A 15,797-nucleotide genomic window follows, 5' to 3' on the forward strand; every position below is an offset into this window, starting at 1 on the left:
AGAGAGGCCATGACAGTGAGAGGCCTGCGCACCGCGATGAAGAGTAGCTCCCACTTGCTGCAACTAGAGAAAGCCCTCGCACAGAAAATGAAGACCCAACACAGCCAAAAAAAAAAAAAAAAAAAAAAAAAAAAAAAGATGTGGTGTATATATATATATACACAATGGAATACTACTCAGCCATTAAAAAGAATGAAATAATGCCATTTGTAGCAACACAGATGGACCTAGAGATTATCATACTAAGTGAAGTAAGTCAGATAGAGAAAAATAAATATCATATGATATCGCTTATATGTGGAATCTAAAAAAAAAATGACACAAATGAACTTATTTACAAAGCAGAAACAGACTCACAGACTTAGAGAACGAAAAATTACCAGGGGGGAATGGGGGAATGGGATAGATTGGGAGTTTGGGATTGACATGTACACACTGCTATATTTAAAATAGATAACCAACAAGGACCTACTGTGTAGCACAGAGAACTCTGCTCAATACTCTGTAATGACCTATATGGGAAAAGAATCTAAAAAAGAGTGGCTATATGTAAATGTATAACTGATTCACTTTGCTGTACACCTGGAAGTAACACAACATTATAAATCAACTATACTCCAATAAAAATTTTTTAAAAAATCAGTGAGCAGGTCTCTGTGTGGACATACTTTTCAGTTCATACTAAGTACTATGTTTGCTGGACCATATGGTAAGACAGTTTTGGGTTTTACAAGAAACTGCCGAACTGTCTCCCAAAGTTGCTGTACCATTTTGTATTCGCACCAGCAATGACTGAGAGTTCCTATTGCTTCACATTCTCACCAGTGTTTTCCTATCAGTGTTTTTGAGTATTCAGTATTCTAAGAGATGTGTAGTGACATCTCATTGTTTTAACTTGTAATTCCCAGATAATGCATAACATTGAACATCTTTTTATATGCTTATTTGTCATCTGTATATCTTCTTTGGTGAAGTATCTGTTTGTATCTTTTGAGCATTTATTAATCAGGTTGTTCCTACTCTTATTGTTGAGTTTTAAGAGTTTTCTGTATATTTGGGCTAACAGTCCTTTATCAGATATATCTTTTGCAAATATTAAAAAAATAAAAAATATAATAAAAGCAATGGGCCTAAGTATACGATCATTAAATGTTTGCCTTATTGAAGACTGAGGGAGAATCTCTGAATTATCACCCCTCTCACCAGCACACACTCAGTTCTACTCTACCTCTCAGTCCTGCCTTAGTTTTCTGCATAACACTTATCGTCTCTCACATATTATGTATTTATTTGGTTACTTATTTATCATCTATACCCACACAATATAGAATATAAGTTCCACAAGAGTTGAGACTTTGTTGTAATCTTTACATTATTGTCAGCCCCTAAAATAGTGCCTATAGCACAGTGGGCACCAAATAAATATTTGTGTTAGAAAAAATAGGTAAGGGCTGAGCAATGCTAGATTTTCAGGTAGACCACAAGAGACGTCATCTCCTCCCCTAAAGTCTGTACAAGGGTATCTGGAATGCAGCTTCTCTTCACCACCTCCCCTGTCCCCAGTCAACCTGAGGGTACGCCAATATTTTCCCAACTTGGAAATTTTCTTGAAAATTAATATTTAAATGATGATACACTAATGGGACTATAAAGCTTAACTGAGTTTGTTATGTTACAAAATATATTTGTTTTTACTGTTATTCTAGAAGTACATATTAATGCCAGAAAATTATATGATACTTTGAATAGACACACTAGAATTTGTTCACATGTATCACATAGGATGGAGTTCCTTTTGAGTAACTGAGACCCCAGATGATAGTGACTTACAAAAGAGATATGCTTATTTCTCTTACAAAAAGCCTGGAGGTAAGAAGTCTGGGACTTGTATAAGACTCAATTTCATAAAAATTTTTTTAGTACCTGGATTCTATCTTGTTATTCTACTACTTATATGGCCTACAATCCCAAGGCCACCTCATGGACCAAAATAGCTGCTTTAGCTCCAGCAATTTTGTAGCACTCTAGCCTGTAGAAAGGATAAAGGGACAAAGAAGAAAGGGCAAAGGATGCATGATGATTGTCTATTAATGAAGATTCAAGGCAGCCATATGATACTTCTGCTTGTATTCCATTGGTTAAAACTAAGTGACATGGTCTCATCTTGCTTGAAGGGAGGCAGTGAAATATACTCTTTATTTCATGTGGTCATGGATCCAGCTAAATACTGGGGGCTCTACTACCACATAAGAAGGAAAATGAATATAAAGGACAACTCGTAGTTTTTATCAAGGCATCCAAGTGAGTGTTTTTCTATTCAATATAGTCATCTCATGAAGCTAAGTACTTATTCCAATGACTCTGTCATTGCCACTATTTTTGAACTGCCTTCAGAGCCATTTTTTATACTTATCCTCAGAGGTGTCAAATATTCAATCTTAAAGAGTAAATTTGATTTTTGAAACATCAGAAAGTCATCTCAGATGAGGTTTTATGTGTAAGACATGTGACAAAATTATTAATGTCATTTGAGGCCAGTAAGTTAGATAAGACCTCAAACTTATAAGTCCAGTACATCTCTGGAAACAATTTCCAAAGACAAACTCCTCAATCCTAACACAATTCACTCTCCTCTACCACCACCATCACAGTCATAATTAGTACTACCACTTAGTAAAGACTGAAAACTTATGAGGATGGTAATTTTCATATGTGACACCTTCTACTCTAAACATAGTACTCAAGTAAATCTAATTGCTGTCCCTCAACTTGTAACTTCCAGACCTGTATCCATTTGTCTGTTATGCTCTAATAGCTGGTGGTATGTCATTAAAAATCTTATACTGTGCTTTTCCTTCCTAAGATGAAGAGGATCTATCTACAAAATTTACATAAAGATGCTCTAAAATTAAGATCTTATAGTAGAAAAGCTACTCGGGGCTTATTTAGAATATCATATGATAGTTTGCTTCTACCAATTAACTGGAGGACATGTTAATTGTGCACTTCATTATAAGGTAGCTCAAAACATTGTTTCATCAGAAATTTGAAATTAGGAAAAATTACAAGTATTGGTTATATATATATATTTTTAAAATTAATTTATTTATTTTTGGCTGTGTTGGGTCTTCATTTCTATGCAAGGGCTTTCTCTAGTTGTGGCAAGCAGGGGCCACTCTTCATCGCGGTGCGCGGGCCTCTCACTATCGCGGCCTCTCTTGTTGCGGAGCACAGGTTCCAGACGCGCAGGCTCAGTAGTTGTGGCTCACCGGCCCAGTTGCTCCATGGCATGTGGGATCTTCCCAGACCAGGGCTCGAACCCGTGTCCCCTGCATTGGCAGGCAGACTCTCAACCACTGCGCCACCAGGGAAGCCCTTGGCTATATTTTAAATCACTTTCTAGAATTTGATATCTAATTCCTTCTGCTTTGGAATCTCTATCAATTGTTTCAAGCCAGGAAAGTAGTTCTTTGTTAGTCTTTCAGAACTCAGCTAGACATTGTGCACTCTGGGGCCCTTCCCAGGCAGTGGTGTCCCTCCTACGTGTTCTGGTAACATGCCATCGTAGTGCATTGTACTTGCCTAGTGGTCTTTCACCAGATTTAAGGTTCCTTTAAGGTTGAAACTATGACATAATCACATTCAGCAATGTTCCTTGAACTTAGCAGGCATTTAATAAACTTGAATTGTTTTAGAATCTCCCACCTCAATTTCCAAAGGCACATGTATATATGTACTTTCACATGCTCTTTTAGTCAAATTTCACTGGAAGTTATTTGGTAAGTACCCACTGTGAATTGCTCTGAGATATGAATCTCCCACCAATACCATACAAGGAATAGTTATTGAAGAGGAAAAAGGGATGAGGGGAGAAGGAAAAATAGAGAAGGGAGAAATGTAGGAGAGATACTCAGAAAGTTGATTAAGTATAGTAACTCAATCTTAAAAGTGATTTTTTTTGGATCCAAAATAAGTTTTCTTATTCTCTAGATTAGTAAACCATGAAAAAGACAAGGTAGTATTAAGAAGAGTGGGATGTGACTAAAATATCTGAAAATAATGGGATGTAAACTAGAAATTCTAGAAAACTGCTAAACTACATCATGCTAATAGGTCAAAAGAGAAAATATATGATCCTTTCAAGTGACCCCAAACCTCATTTGATGAAATTCTAAGTCAGTGTTTCATAAACATCTTTGGTAGAATAAAACTAGGTGCTTTTAAAATAATAATAGTTTTTATTGCATGGTACCTCTCTCAAACCAAAAGTCAGCATCCATAAGCTTAATGGTGAACCACTGGTAGAAGCATTACCATTAAGGGCACAAACAAGACAAGAGTGTCCACTAATACCACTATTATGTACATCCATTATATATATTGTTCTAGAAACATAAGCTAAAGCAAATATACAAGAGAAAGAAATGAGGTATAAACACTGACGAAAATGAGAAAACTAAAGTTTTGCAGGTATAATAATTACATACTTGGAATAACAGCTAGAACAAAAAACTAGAGAAATCATAAGTTGGATGATAAAAAATTAATATAAAAATTATTAGATTCCTTTGGGACTTCCCTGGTGGTCCAGTGGTTAAGACTTTGCCTTCCAATGCAGGGGGTGCAGGTTGGATCCCTGGTTGGGGAGTTAAGATCCCACATGTCTCGAGGCCAAAAAAAACAAAACATAAAACAGAAGCAATACTGTAACAAATTCAATAAAAACTTAAAAAATGGTCCACAACAAAAAAAAAATCTTAAAAAAAAATTATTAGATTCCCTATATGCAAACAGTAACCAAATGTAAAATATAATGAAAGGAAAAACCGTGTTTAGAATAGCCTTCAAGGTAAATTTTTGTTCTGTACAGCTGAGAGCTTTGAGTCATCTAGAAATAGCTGTCCAAAAAATGTGCACAATCTTCAGAAGTAGGGAAAATTTAGGATTGGGTGAGATAGGGGCTGATAGCTCTGAAAACTAGCATTAGGGACAGTACTTTGGTAGGCTGTGGTGCACAAAGGAAAGAGATAAATCAGTTTCACATGGAATGGCCTAGAATGAATTCACAAGCTCACTAGGTCTCCCACAGAAAATTAAGACATTGTTTGGGAAAGAATGGGTCCCCAATAATTGAAATGGGAGACTTTAGATGACTCAGAGTACTCAGGGTTCCCAAATCCCACTGAGTATGCTTTGCCAACAGAAGCAATCCTTTCTCTCCAGTCTATTGCCCAATCTGTTCCTGTCTTGCTGGAAGACCAGGTAATGAAGTTATCAGAGGCAGTTGCCTTGTAATGGGAAGTTAATTCTGTTTTAGCCTACTACCACCATTTTTAAATTGTCCATAGACCTATAATTAGAATCAGACCCTATGTACCTCAGGGTCACATCACAAATTATACCTTAAAAGATAAAGCTTAACAGCAAAGGAATTACAAAGCTTTGATCATTTGTCTTGGAAAAATACTGAGAACATATGAGAGAATGGAATCCCAAAGTGCTAGACCAAGGTGGACAATACATAAATTTGCATTAGTCTGATTCACCAATATAAATGAATTCATCAGAGATTCAGGGTTCATCGTGCTACTTTGAGCAAGAGTCATGCTCAGCTGACGGAAAACTGTATTCAATGTGATCCAACTGAAGGAAGCTGATGTGAGAGAAACCATGGTATATGGCAGAGGAAGTAACTCAGCATCTTAAAAGTGTCATACGTGGTTCACTCACTCATTCCCTTCTGGTCCCTCAATAGGCTTGACAGACAATTCTGTCTTTACGAGTAATAAACTGCTGTGTAAAGCACCAAAATCCTTTAAAAGTGTATAGTTACAGATCTTTACATGTTGGGGAAGTTAGTGGGTCTGAACAAATCTCAGGATGGCAGAAGGAGGTATAGCTAGCATAACAGGCAGCAGAGTCAAAATGATTCTCACAGTGGTTTTTATCTGCAGAGATCATTGGTGGTGGTTAATTAATCATAGGATTCTTGGACCACCAAGATCCTATTGGAGCTATGTAACTCATCTGGCAAGCAGACCGCTGACTTGTGCCGCAATAATAAGTCTTCATAACCTCATAGCTTCTCAGTTACTAGACCTGAGAGAGTTCTCAGACTCAAAGGCCCACAGATGAAGGGGAAGCCCAGACACTTTGAAGAAAAACCATAAAGCAGCATCATGAACATGTTCTATAATGTTTCCCTTTGCCTTTCTCAAAAGGACAGGTAGGCATTTGTGAAAGGAAGTGCACATTTGGGTAAAGGAAGTACCCAGGCTTTCGGGATTATTAGTTAACCCAGAATGTAACCAGTCAGTCTAAGCCTTTAGAGGTTTGATGATAAATGGGATTTAGGCTTGGGACCATCTCATAGTTGGAATGGTATGTCATGTAGTTATTTTCTAAGTTTAGATTGTATTGATGAAATAAATATACTCAGCTATGGGTAGAATCAGCATCCAGGTGTGTTTGTATATGTATGTGTATATTCATTTAATATTCACAACAACCTATGAGGTAAATCCTGTTAATTTCCCATTTTACAGATGAGGAAACTAAGACACAGAGTGAATAAATAACTCGTCCATGACCACAAGCCTATCTTGTGACAGAGATGGAATTTGAATTCAGGCAGTCAGTTTCCAGAATTTGTACTTTAATCCCTGGACTATATTGCTGAATATAGAGTAAGCCCATTTCTTCCCCCTCGTTCCAAAAAAATGCACACACACACACACACACACACACACACACACACATATTTTAGGAAAATATACAAGAGTCACATTGGATACTTTTGGTAAGAGTGACAGAATAGGAGTCAGAGGAAAGATTTCCACTTCTATTTTATAGATTTTTGTACTGCTTGATATTTTTAACCATGTGGATATTTTCTTTCTACTTTAATATAAACAGAAACACGAGAAAAAGTGTATGCAAAGGCCTCGAAGTAGAAAAAAAGTATCTTTTTGAGAAACAAAAGGAAATTTTCATGATTGATGCACAGATAAATCTGGGAGAAGAGAGATAATGATGAGCTCGAAGAGGAAGGCAAGTTTTGTAGGCCATTTGAAATATATTTTGGAACTTGTCCTAAAAGCAATGGGAAATCATTTAGAGTTTTAAGCCTGGGAGAAACATGATCAGATCAATGGGTTTTAAAGAATCACTGGGTCAACTCCTAGATTGGATAGGAGCAAAAGTAGATGCCAGGGACTATTTACAAGTGAATTAGAGTAATACAGAAAAGAAAATGATGGTGACTTAGACTGTGACAGTGACAGTGGAGAAAGAAATAAGTGGATGGATTGCAGAGATATCAAGTAGACAAGATCAGTGTGATTTGGTGATTGACAGAATGGTGAGAGACAGAGAAGAGAGAAGAATGACTCCCAGTATGCTAATTGTGGCTACTACATGGATGAATCAAATCTGTTCTCCTACCCTGTCACCCCATACCCCTATCACAGTAATCGGATCAAGAAGTGGAGTTATAACACAAACTGGGCCAGTAAGAATCATTCCTAGTACTGAAGTTAGGAGAGGAAGAACCTTTCCCTTTCTATATGCAGCTGTGAGCCTGGACTTACCAGAGGGGATGCAGCCAACACAGAGAGGAGAGATCAGAGTGGGATGGTACAAGAAAGAGATTGAGAGATTTAGAGACAGCTGGTAGCATGAATTCCCTTGTTCCCCAGCTGTATTTATTTCCACTAGTCAAGGCAACACAAGACTATATCGTTTCCCTTTTGCCTCAGGGAAATTTAAGTTGGGTTTCTTGCACTCAAAGTGACACTTGCAACTCCAAGTGTCATCATTAGTATAAGATTCAGGTAATATTTAGGAAATAAACGAAGAAAGCCATAAAAAGTGACACTACCTGGGGATGAGTAAAGCAAGAAAATAAGAACAATACTAATGTTCTGGTTAACGATGGGTGGAGCCTGGTACCATTAACTGAGATAGAGTATAAAGAAGGATGAACAGGTTTGGGGAAAAAGATGATGAGTTGAACTTTACACGTTAAATTTAGGGTGCCTATCTGCCATGCAGGGGACCTTCAGTTGATAATTAGATTTAAATAAATCTGGATAGACTTGTATCCAGTTCTGGAAATTTACAGGCTGTAGAATTATTACAAAAATATGAGAGATGAAAAGTTAAAAAATGACGGCATTAGACAGGGAAACTGTGCGGAGTGAGAAAAACAGTAGGATGAGAATGAAAATCTGGATAATGTCAACTGTTAAGTGTCCAAAGTAGAATAGCACATTAAGCAGATAGAAAAAGAGATACCATAAAAACACAAAACAAAACAAGGATGTTCAGGGTTACAGAAACTAAATGATGGAGAAAATCTTGGAAGAATTTGCTAACTCTTTTAAAAGCTACAAAGGTCCAATGTCTGAAAGGTCTCCTTGGCAGCTAGAAGGGCTGATGATGGTCTTATAAGAACTATGTTAATAGAAGAGAGAGAAGAAGAACACATTTTCAGTGGGATGGGATGAACACGTGAGGTGAAGAGGTTAGCTACAACTAATGTAGTTCTCAAGTTTTCGTAAACAGAGGACAAAAGAGTTGGACCATAGTTAGATGGGAGTACAGACGAGGTTTTAGTAGTAGGTTAGGAAAAACACCAGTAGAGAAACTACACAGACACACACACACACAAATACATACACAAACACGCATACACACACATTTAGTTTATACACACATATAAACTAAATATAGTTTATATATTACCTGTGTGTAATATATAAACTACATAGATACGTAGTATATGAATTACACATACACACTCATATATATAATAACTATGTATACATACATATTCTGGGACCAGAACTCCTGGGCTTAAATCTTATTGTCTGAGAACAATTTGTATAATTTTTCTGTGCTTCCTTCATCATTTCTGTAATATGAGGATAATGGGATAATAATGGAAATTGTTTACTGGAATTGTTGTGAGGATTAAATGAGTTAATGCATGGAAGGGACATTGAAGCGATACTGGGACACAGTAAGCACCCAATAAATGTTACCTATCATCACCGCAAAGACAATCCATCTTAGAGCGTGGTTATATTCACTTGGAAATCTCTTCCTTCCAGGCTGCTCAAGTGTGTAGGGAGAGAGGGATGCCAGCTCTCACACAGATACACCATTACCTCAACTCCTTACTAATGCACAGAGCTCTCAATGCCGAAAACACTTTGGACTGGCTGACAGGGCGTTAAGCATTGATTTTCTGGCTTTCTCTGTCAGTCTTCTTCCTGCTAAGTTACTCCTTTTCCTCTCAGCTCCAGGCCCTCAGGTCTCCTTTTTATCTACTTAGTCTGACTCCCAGAAGTGCTACTTTTCAGAGCCGCAAATAGCATGATATCATTGTCACAGGTGGGGGTGGAGCACATACTTCAAACTTGAACCAAATGTTATTAATGGCACCTGCCTGGGACTCTTTATCTCTGCAACACATCAGGGCTCATTTCTTATAAAACTTGGATACATCTTCCATAGAATATACAGCAATTTTTAAAAATTATGAAGAATGAGTAAGATGAAATGCTTATAATATGATGTAATAAAAATCAGAATTTAAAAATTCATCCCCAATATAATTGCAATTCTGAAAATGTATGCATGTTTGTGAGTATTTACATGGTGCTTGAAAACATATAGAAAAACTGAAAGGAAAAAACACAAACACCCTAAAATTGTCTACCTGGGTGGTATGATTTTATTTTCTTTATACTTTTGCTTTAATTTACAGAGATCTTCATTTTTTTATGATAAAAATTATATTTTTTATAATATAATTTATATAATTATATTATGTAGAGTTTTTTGACACTCAAAAACTTTCCTTCTTTATATTGTTCCCAAGCAAATTTGCAGACAAATGTAATGCTCTCGGATTAAAGCTTTTGGTAAAACTCATTTTGGAAACTGTCAGTGGTGATCCAGATCCCAAGTCATTTAAAGAGAAGAGTTTTACTTATTCTTTCTGGTCTCGCTTAAAGTGGCAACATATTTTGAGTTTAATATTCTTTCATACAACAAAGATGTGTGTGCCTACTCTATGTCAGGTTTTGTACCCTGGCAATAGAGCAGGGAACAAAACAAATCCCCGTCCCTGTGGAGGACATCTACACTGATCTCTTAATTATCATCTCAGAATAGACTATTTATCATTTACTCATCATAGCCATGACTATGTCATTATTTTTTCACCTTGTACTTGCCCTTTCACATACTTCCCTGGAGCTGCCATGGTTCTTTCTCAGCATTCCTGCTGGCAGGCCTGGTTGGGTTAAGGTGGGGACTGTCTGGGTATCAGGAAAAGGAAAGAAAAAGGAACTAACAAATTTCAAATAATTTGTTATCTCATGTAATCCTTATAATCTAATGGGATAGGTAATTTTAACTGCCTACGGTAGATGAGGATACACAGGTTTAGTGAAACTAAGCATCATTTCAAATGTCATGTGACTTGTAAGTGGCAGAGGTGGGATTCTAACCCATGTCTAATTGACTTTTAAGCTTGTGTTTCTCAGTGGGCTGTGATGCTGCATTCTGGTCATACACAGAGTGAAGCAGGGCACAGAATGAGAAGCTCAGGCAAACTCTCCCATCCAAAAATCTCTCTTTCAGTCACCTACTCAGTTACTAAATTTCAAGCAATTAGTTAGTTCATCAATTTTCATTTTTGAAGTTTCTTCTCATTGTCTAGAAGAATAAATACCTTCCTTGGAGATAATCGTCCTTGTGGAAATGGATTTTAATGAAAAAAAAAAGAATAAGAAGGGAAGGAAGGAAGGAAGGAAAGAAAGAAGGAAAGAAGAGAGGAGGGAACGGGGGGGTGGAGAGAGAGAGAGAGAACTGGGAAAACAGGGATAGAATTTTGTGAAGAAGAAAGAGGACAAATTTTAGACAAGAAGTTCTGCCTGAGGAGCCTGAGGGGGCCTCCAGGGAACCCTGCATCCAGGCCGGGAGGAAGAGGAACCAGAGGCTCATGAGGTTCAGAAAGGGGCCATCTCCAGGACACTCTTTGCCTCCCATTTTGCCTTAGGATCCTGCCTCCAAAGCCAGACACTCTCTCAACTCTAATTTTCATCTCCAATCAATTTTTATTGAGGTATAATTTAATCTAGATACAATAATATTCATCCATATTCATGTACAGTTGGATGAGTTTTGACAGTATATATACCTATGTAACCACCTCCCCAGTGAAAGCATTTCCATCAGCCCAAAAGTTCACTCATGCCATTGGCAGTCCGTTTTCAACCCCCTGGATACTCATTGATCTAATTTCTATCACTCCAGATTAATTTTGTCAGGCCTACTTTTAACCAGCACCTGGGTGGATGCCCGTCCATGGTGACTGTGACATCTCACTGCCATAACTTTGCCAAGCTTCTTAGCTGCTCTCTTTGTTTCTCAGAAGAGGCACAGTCATCAAAATCAATGGCACCTTTTCTGGAATTGATGCCAGGCACTTTCCACAAGCCTCCACAGAACCTGTTAGCATGGGTGAGGATTTCTTGGAGGCTGACCCTGGCTCTGGAGCCCTAGCTTCTGGGAATGTGGCTGAACTGGTTAAAGAGGGCTCCCCGTGGTTTCTAGGAATGATTGTCACAGTTGCCCAGATAAAAACTCTCATGTGTTTGAAGTTCTGTTGGATACTGAGTGCTGAGGTTGTTTACCTGTCTTGCAAGAACTTTAGTGAGGACATTTGCAAGTTTTTGTTCTCGTGCTGTTTTAGCCTTCAGAAAGTTGTTCTATTCAATGATCACTGTTTTGGAGTATTATTCACAGCACTAGAGGTTTTACTATATTTGCAATTATTATAGAAGAAACATCTTCTATTAAAAATAAAAGCAATGTGTGCTTTTGTGAGATAATTAATAGGCAGATGTGGGCCTTTACCCACTGAGCCATAATAATAGAGATATCAGGTATTCTTCCCATAAGGCCTTCTATTTTAAAATACTTATGATTCATATACCTGTCTTCTCTAATATTTTCCTTATAAGAAGTACACATCTCCACATAGATTGAGACAAAGAAGGGGAAAATCGTTCAGAATTCACCAGATTGTATTCCTTCTATTCAGCATCCAAACTTACTACTCTTAGTATGGAATAGAAACACAAAGTAAAAAGTAAAAATAAACTTGTAGTTTTTTTCTTCGTTTATTCTATTATAAATGTTACCAGCTCCTGGAAGTAGTTCTTCCTCATATCATTTTTCTATCTACAAAAATAGGAGTAGTTCCTTTCTACTAATCTACAAAGCTGTAATTATTTATATTTCTTTTCCTTTTTTTTTCTTTTTTTCCAACCTATGAAAGATAGATAGATAGATAAATATACATAGATAGATGATAGATAGATAGATAGATAGATGATAAATATATATAGATAGATGATAGATAGATAGAATACGAGGGATAGATATGAGTCATCTTGTTAGAGATGACTAGAGGATTTTTTACGGAAGATGTATTCGTTTGCTAGGGGTGCCACAATGAACTACCACAGACTGGGTGGCTTAAACAACAGAAATTTGTTTTTTCATAGTTCTAGGGGCTAGTCCAATATCAGGGTGTTGGCAGGTTTGGTTTCTCCTGAGGCCTCTCTCCTTGGCTTACAGATGACCGCCTTCTCACTGTGTCCTCACATGGCCTTTCCTCTGTGCACCCACATCCCTGATGCCTCTTTGTGTGTCCTAATATCCCCTTTGTATAATGACAAAAGTCAGATTGGATTAGGGTCCAGCCTAACAGCCTTATTTTAATTTGATTTCCTCTTTAAAAGCCCTGTCTCCATACACATTCTGAGGTACTAGGGATTAGGGCTTCAACATATGAATTTGGGGGGACACAATTCAGACTATAACAGAAGGTATAATACTTATGTTAGAGAAGACAAGAATTTTCAGTGATAGTAGTAATAGAAAGAAATGGATTACAGATAATTTTCTCAGGGACAATTCAGAGGATTGAATGATTGATTTGATGTGGAAGGCGAGATGTAGGAAGAATGAGAAAGTTCAAGTTTTCTACATTTACCAGCTGGATATATAACAATAGACTTGTACAGAAAGAAATGCAGATTTGGGGGTAAATTAGGATAATCACTTATTAATTCATTCAACAAATATTTAGCATGCTTTTACTACATACTTAGCACTTTTAGACAAAGTCCCTAACTTCATTGAGTTTACATTCAACAGTGCTCTAAATATGTAACCTTTGTGGTATCTATTAGATATTGAAAAGATTAGATACAGAAAAGTGAAGATGTTGGGTAAGCAGTTGAATGTATAACTCCAGAACTCAGGGGTTGGGTTAGAACTGCAGCTATGAATTTGGAAGTCACAGTATATATATTATTAAAATCATGAACCTCAGTGATTTCACCTCAGAAGTAAGAAGGCTGAGAAACTGTCTCTGAATCAGGCAAATGTGCATGGGTTATAAAGAAGAGGAAGGACCAGTAAAGGAGATGGCGGGGGGTGGGGGGGGTGGGGAATCAACCAGTGAAGTAGGGGAAAAACAAGTAATAACTTCAGTTTTGACTATGTCCAGCCGAGATTGCTTGCAGAATTTTCATATATGCACCTTTAAATTAGCATTACAGAATAATACTTTTAATATACACCGTTTATATATTCAGGTCATAACAGTAACTCTATCTAGCTACTCTAAATGTAGTTCTAAGAAAAAGACTTTAATGCATTATCTACACCAATCTATAATCAACAAGAAGCAGCCCAAGCCCTCCAGGAGTATATTCTCTTGTGCAGACATTACTCTGCCTCTGGCCATCTTGTTTAAAATACTAATTTGCTTAGCATAAACTGTGCAAAGGTAAACCGGAGCCATTGATTCTCATCAGCACCAACTTCAAACATCTCATACAGCACTGACATATTTTCCCACCGACTTTGTCTTGCCCATCTCAATTTCCCTTGGTTCCCGTTGTTATTACCCTGGGTCTCCAGCCTGCAGTAAGAATTTCTCTTTCTTTTATGTTTAAAGCCTTTAATTACTCCCCCAGACATCCCTTCCCAGTTTGGCAGTGCAAACACTTCTGGGAAAGGTTTTCTAGAATTAAACAAATGGATTACATCAGTGATTTCCTGTTCTTTTAAGAATTAGGGCAAAATTCTGTCTTCATCATGTTAGTCCATGGGAGATGGGGCCAAAGAAGAGGCTGGTGATTATTCTTTGAAGAGAATGTTAAGTGGTCTTTCATCAACAGTCACAGCTGATAATAATAATTCTGGGGAAAACAAAAATGAAATCTTTTTGGCTTCTACGATAAGACCTTCATTTCCTTTCTTTCAGACATTGTTCTCATTTTGCCATGACCACATTCATGCTGCTACTGGAGAGCAGCTTAATATGTCCTGGTCAGTTTTCTCCCCAGTCTCTCCAATGCCCAAAGTCATTATTCCCATTTGGTTTTTTAAATATGATCCACTTTTTGATGGATCAAAAAAGTAATAATCTTTTTCAAATCTGTCTGAAATTTTGCTTTTCTCTACACACACAAAAATGATTTTCTTAAAAAATACATGACTCTAATTTTGCCTTCCTTTTTATTTCTTTTTAATAACAAGGCTATTACTCATTCTCCAGTTCCTAATGCAGCCAAAATTGGAGGGGGACTACAGACTGTTGAACCCTATTCTAAATGAGTGGCACATTATAAATTAAATACAGACAGAGTCAACATGAACTTGATCAGACAGATGAGGGAGAAAAACCAAAAAGCTGGTTAACTTCTCTTCTCTATCATTTTTTTCTCAAGGCCTTGTATCTCTCCTCCCTCTTTTTTCTTTCAAGCTTCTCACCTCAGCTTGGGCACAGAGCAAAGACAAACCACAGCCATCACCCGTGGTGCAGACCCTAGCGCACAAGGCACAGGATGGTCCCAGGCTCTCATCGGGGTGAGATGGAGCAAGGAAGAAGCCAAGCCTGGGGCAGATCAGTGAGGTCCTGGGCGTGTGGTGTCAGGGGATGAAGGTATTTGGGAGATCATGTCATCTAGGAGGAGCAAACTCTGACATCTTCAGAGCCAAGAATGTGGCATAAATGAGCAAAGCCAAACAAAAATGAGTGTGACCCATGGCCAATAACACACCTTAGGTAGACAAAGCTGACACTACTCATCTCCATCCAAATATTGCCATTCAGAACTGTGGGGTCAGCATTGCCAGAGCTCCTGATTATTAGTATTATTTTTGAGAGAATCAGAAATAAATCTTTTTTTAACATATGTAAAATAACTTGAGTTTATAAGTCAACTAATTTTTCCTTGACACCGTTATACTTAAGGACCACCAAGTTGAAACCTCTTGTTTTACAATAAGAATCAGTATTCCAATTGTCCACCAAAGTCACATGGTGATTAGTAGGCAGAACCCAGACAGTATATAAATGCCAATCTTAAATATTCTCTAGCTGTTATGGGGATGAGTTTCCCAATGTATCAAATTTTGAAACAGAAAATACTGGTACCAAAGGTAATAAATAAGTTCTTTAAGAAAGAGATAATAAAAAGAAGAATATTAACATCCTCTCCCCATATACCATTTTGACATGCTTTTAGGTTTCTTTCATTCTGCATCTTTTTAGAAAAAAAAAAAATTAAGAGAGAGAGAGAGAGAAAGACTCCTGGAGAGAGAATTAGTCTGTTTTGAAGCCTTGTCACATGCCAAACAACTTCCTTAGGACTTTAGGTGTATTATATTTTTTTAATCTTATTTTTAAAATTAGAGAGTAA

Source organism: Eubalaena glacialis, chromosome 6 (genome assembly GCF_028564815.1).
Source record: "Eubalaena glacialis isolate mEubGla1 chromosome 6, mEubGla1.1.hap2.+ XY, whole genome shotgun sequence".
Lineage (NCBI taxonomy): Eukaryota > Metazoa > Chordata > Mammalia > Artiodactyla > Balaenidae > Eubalaena > Eubalaena glacialis.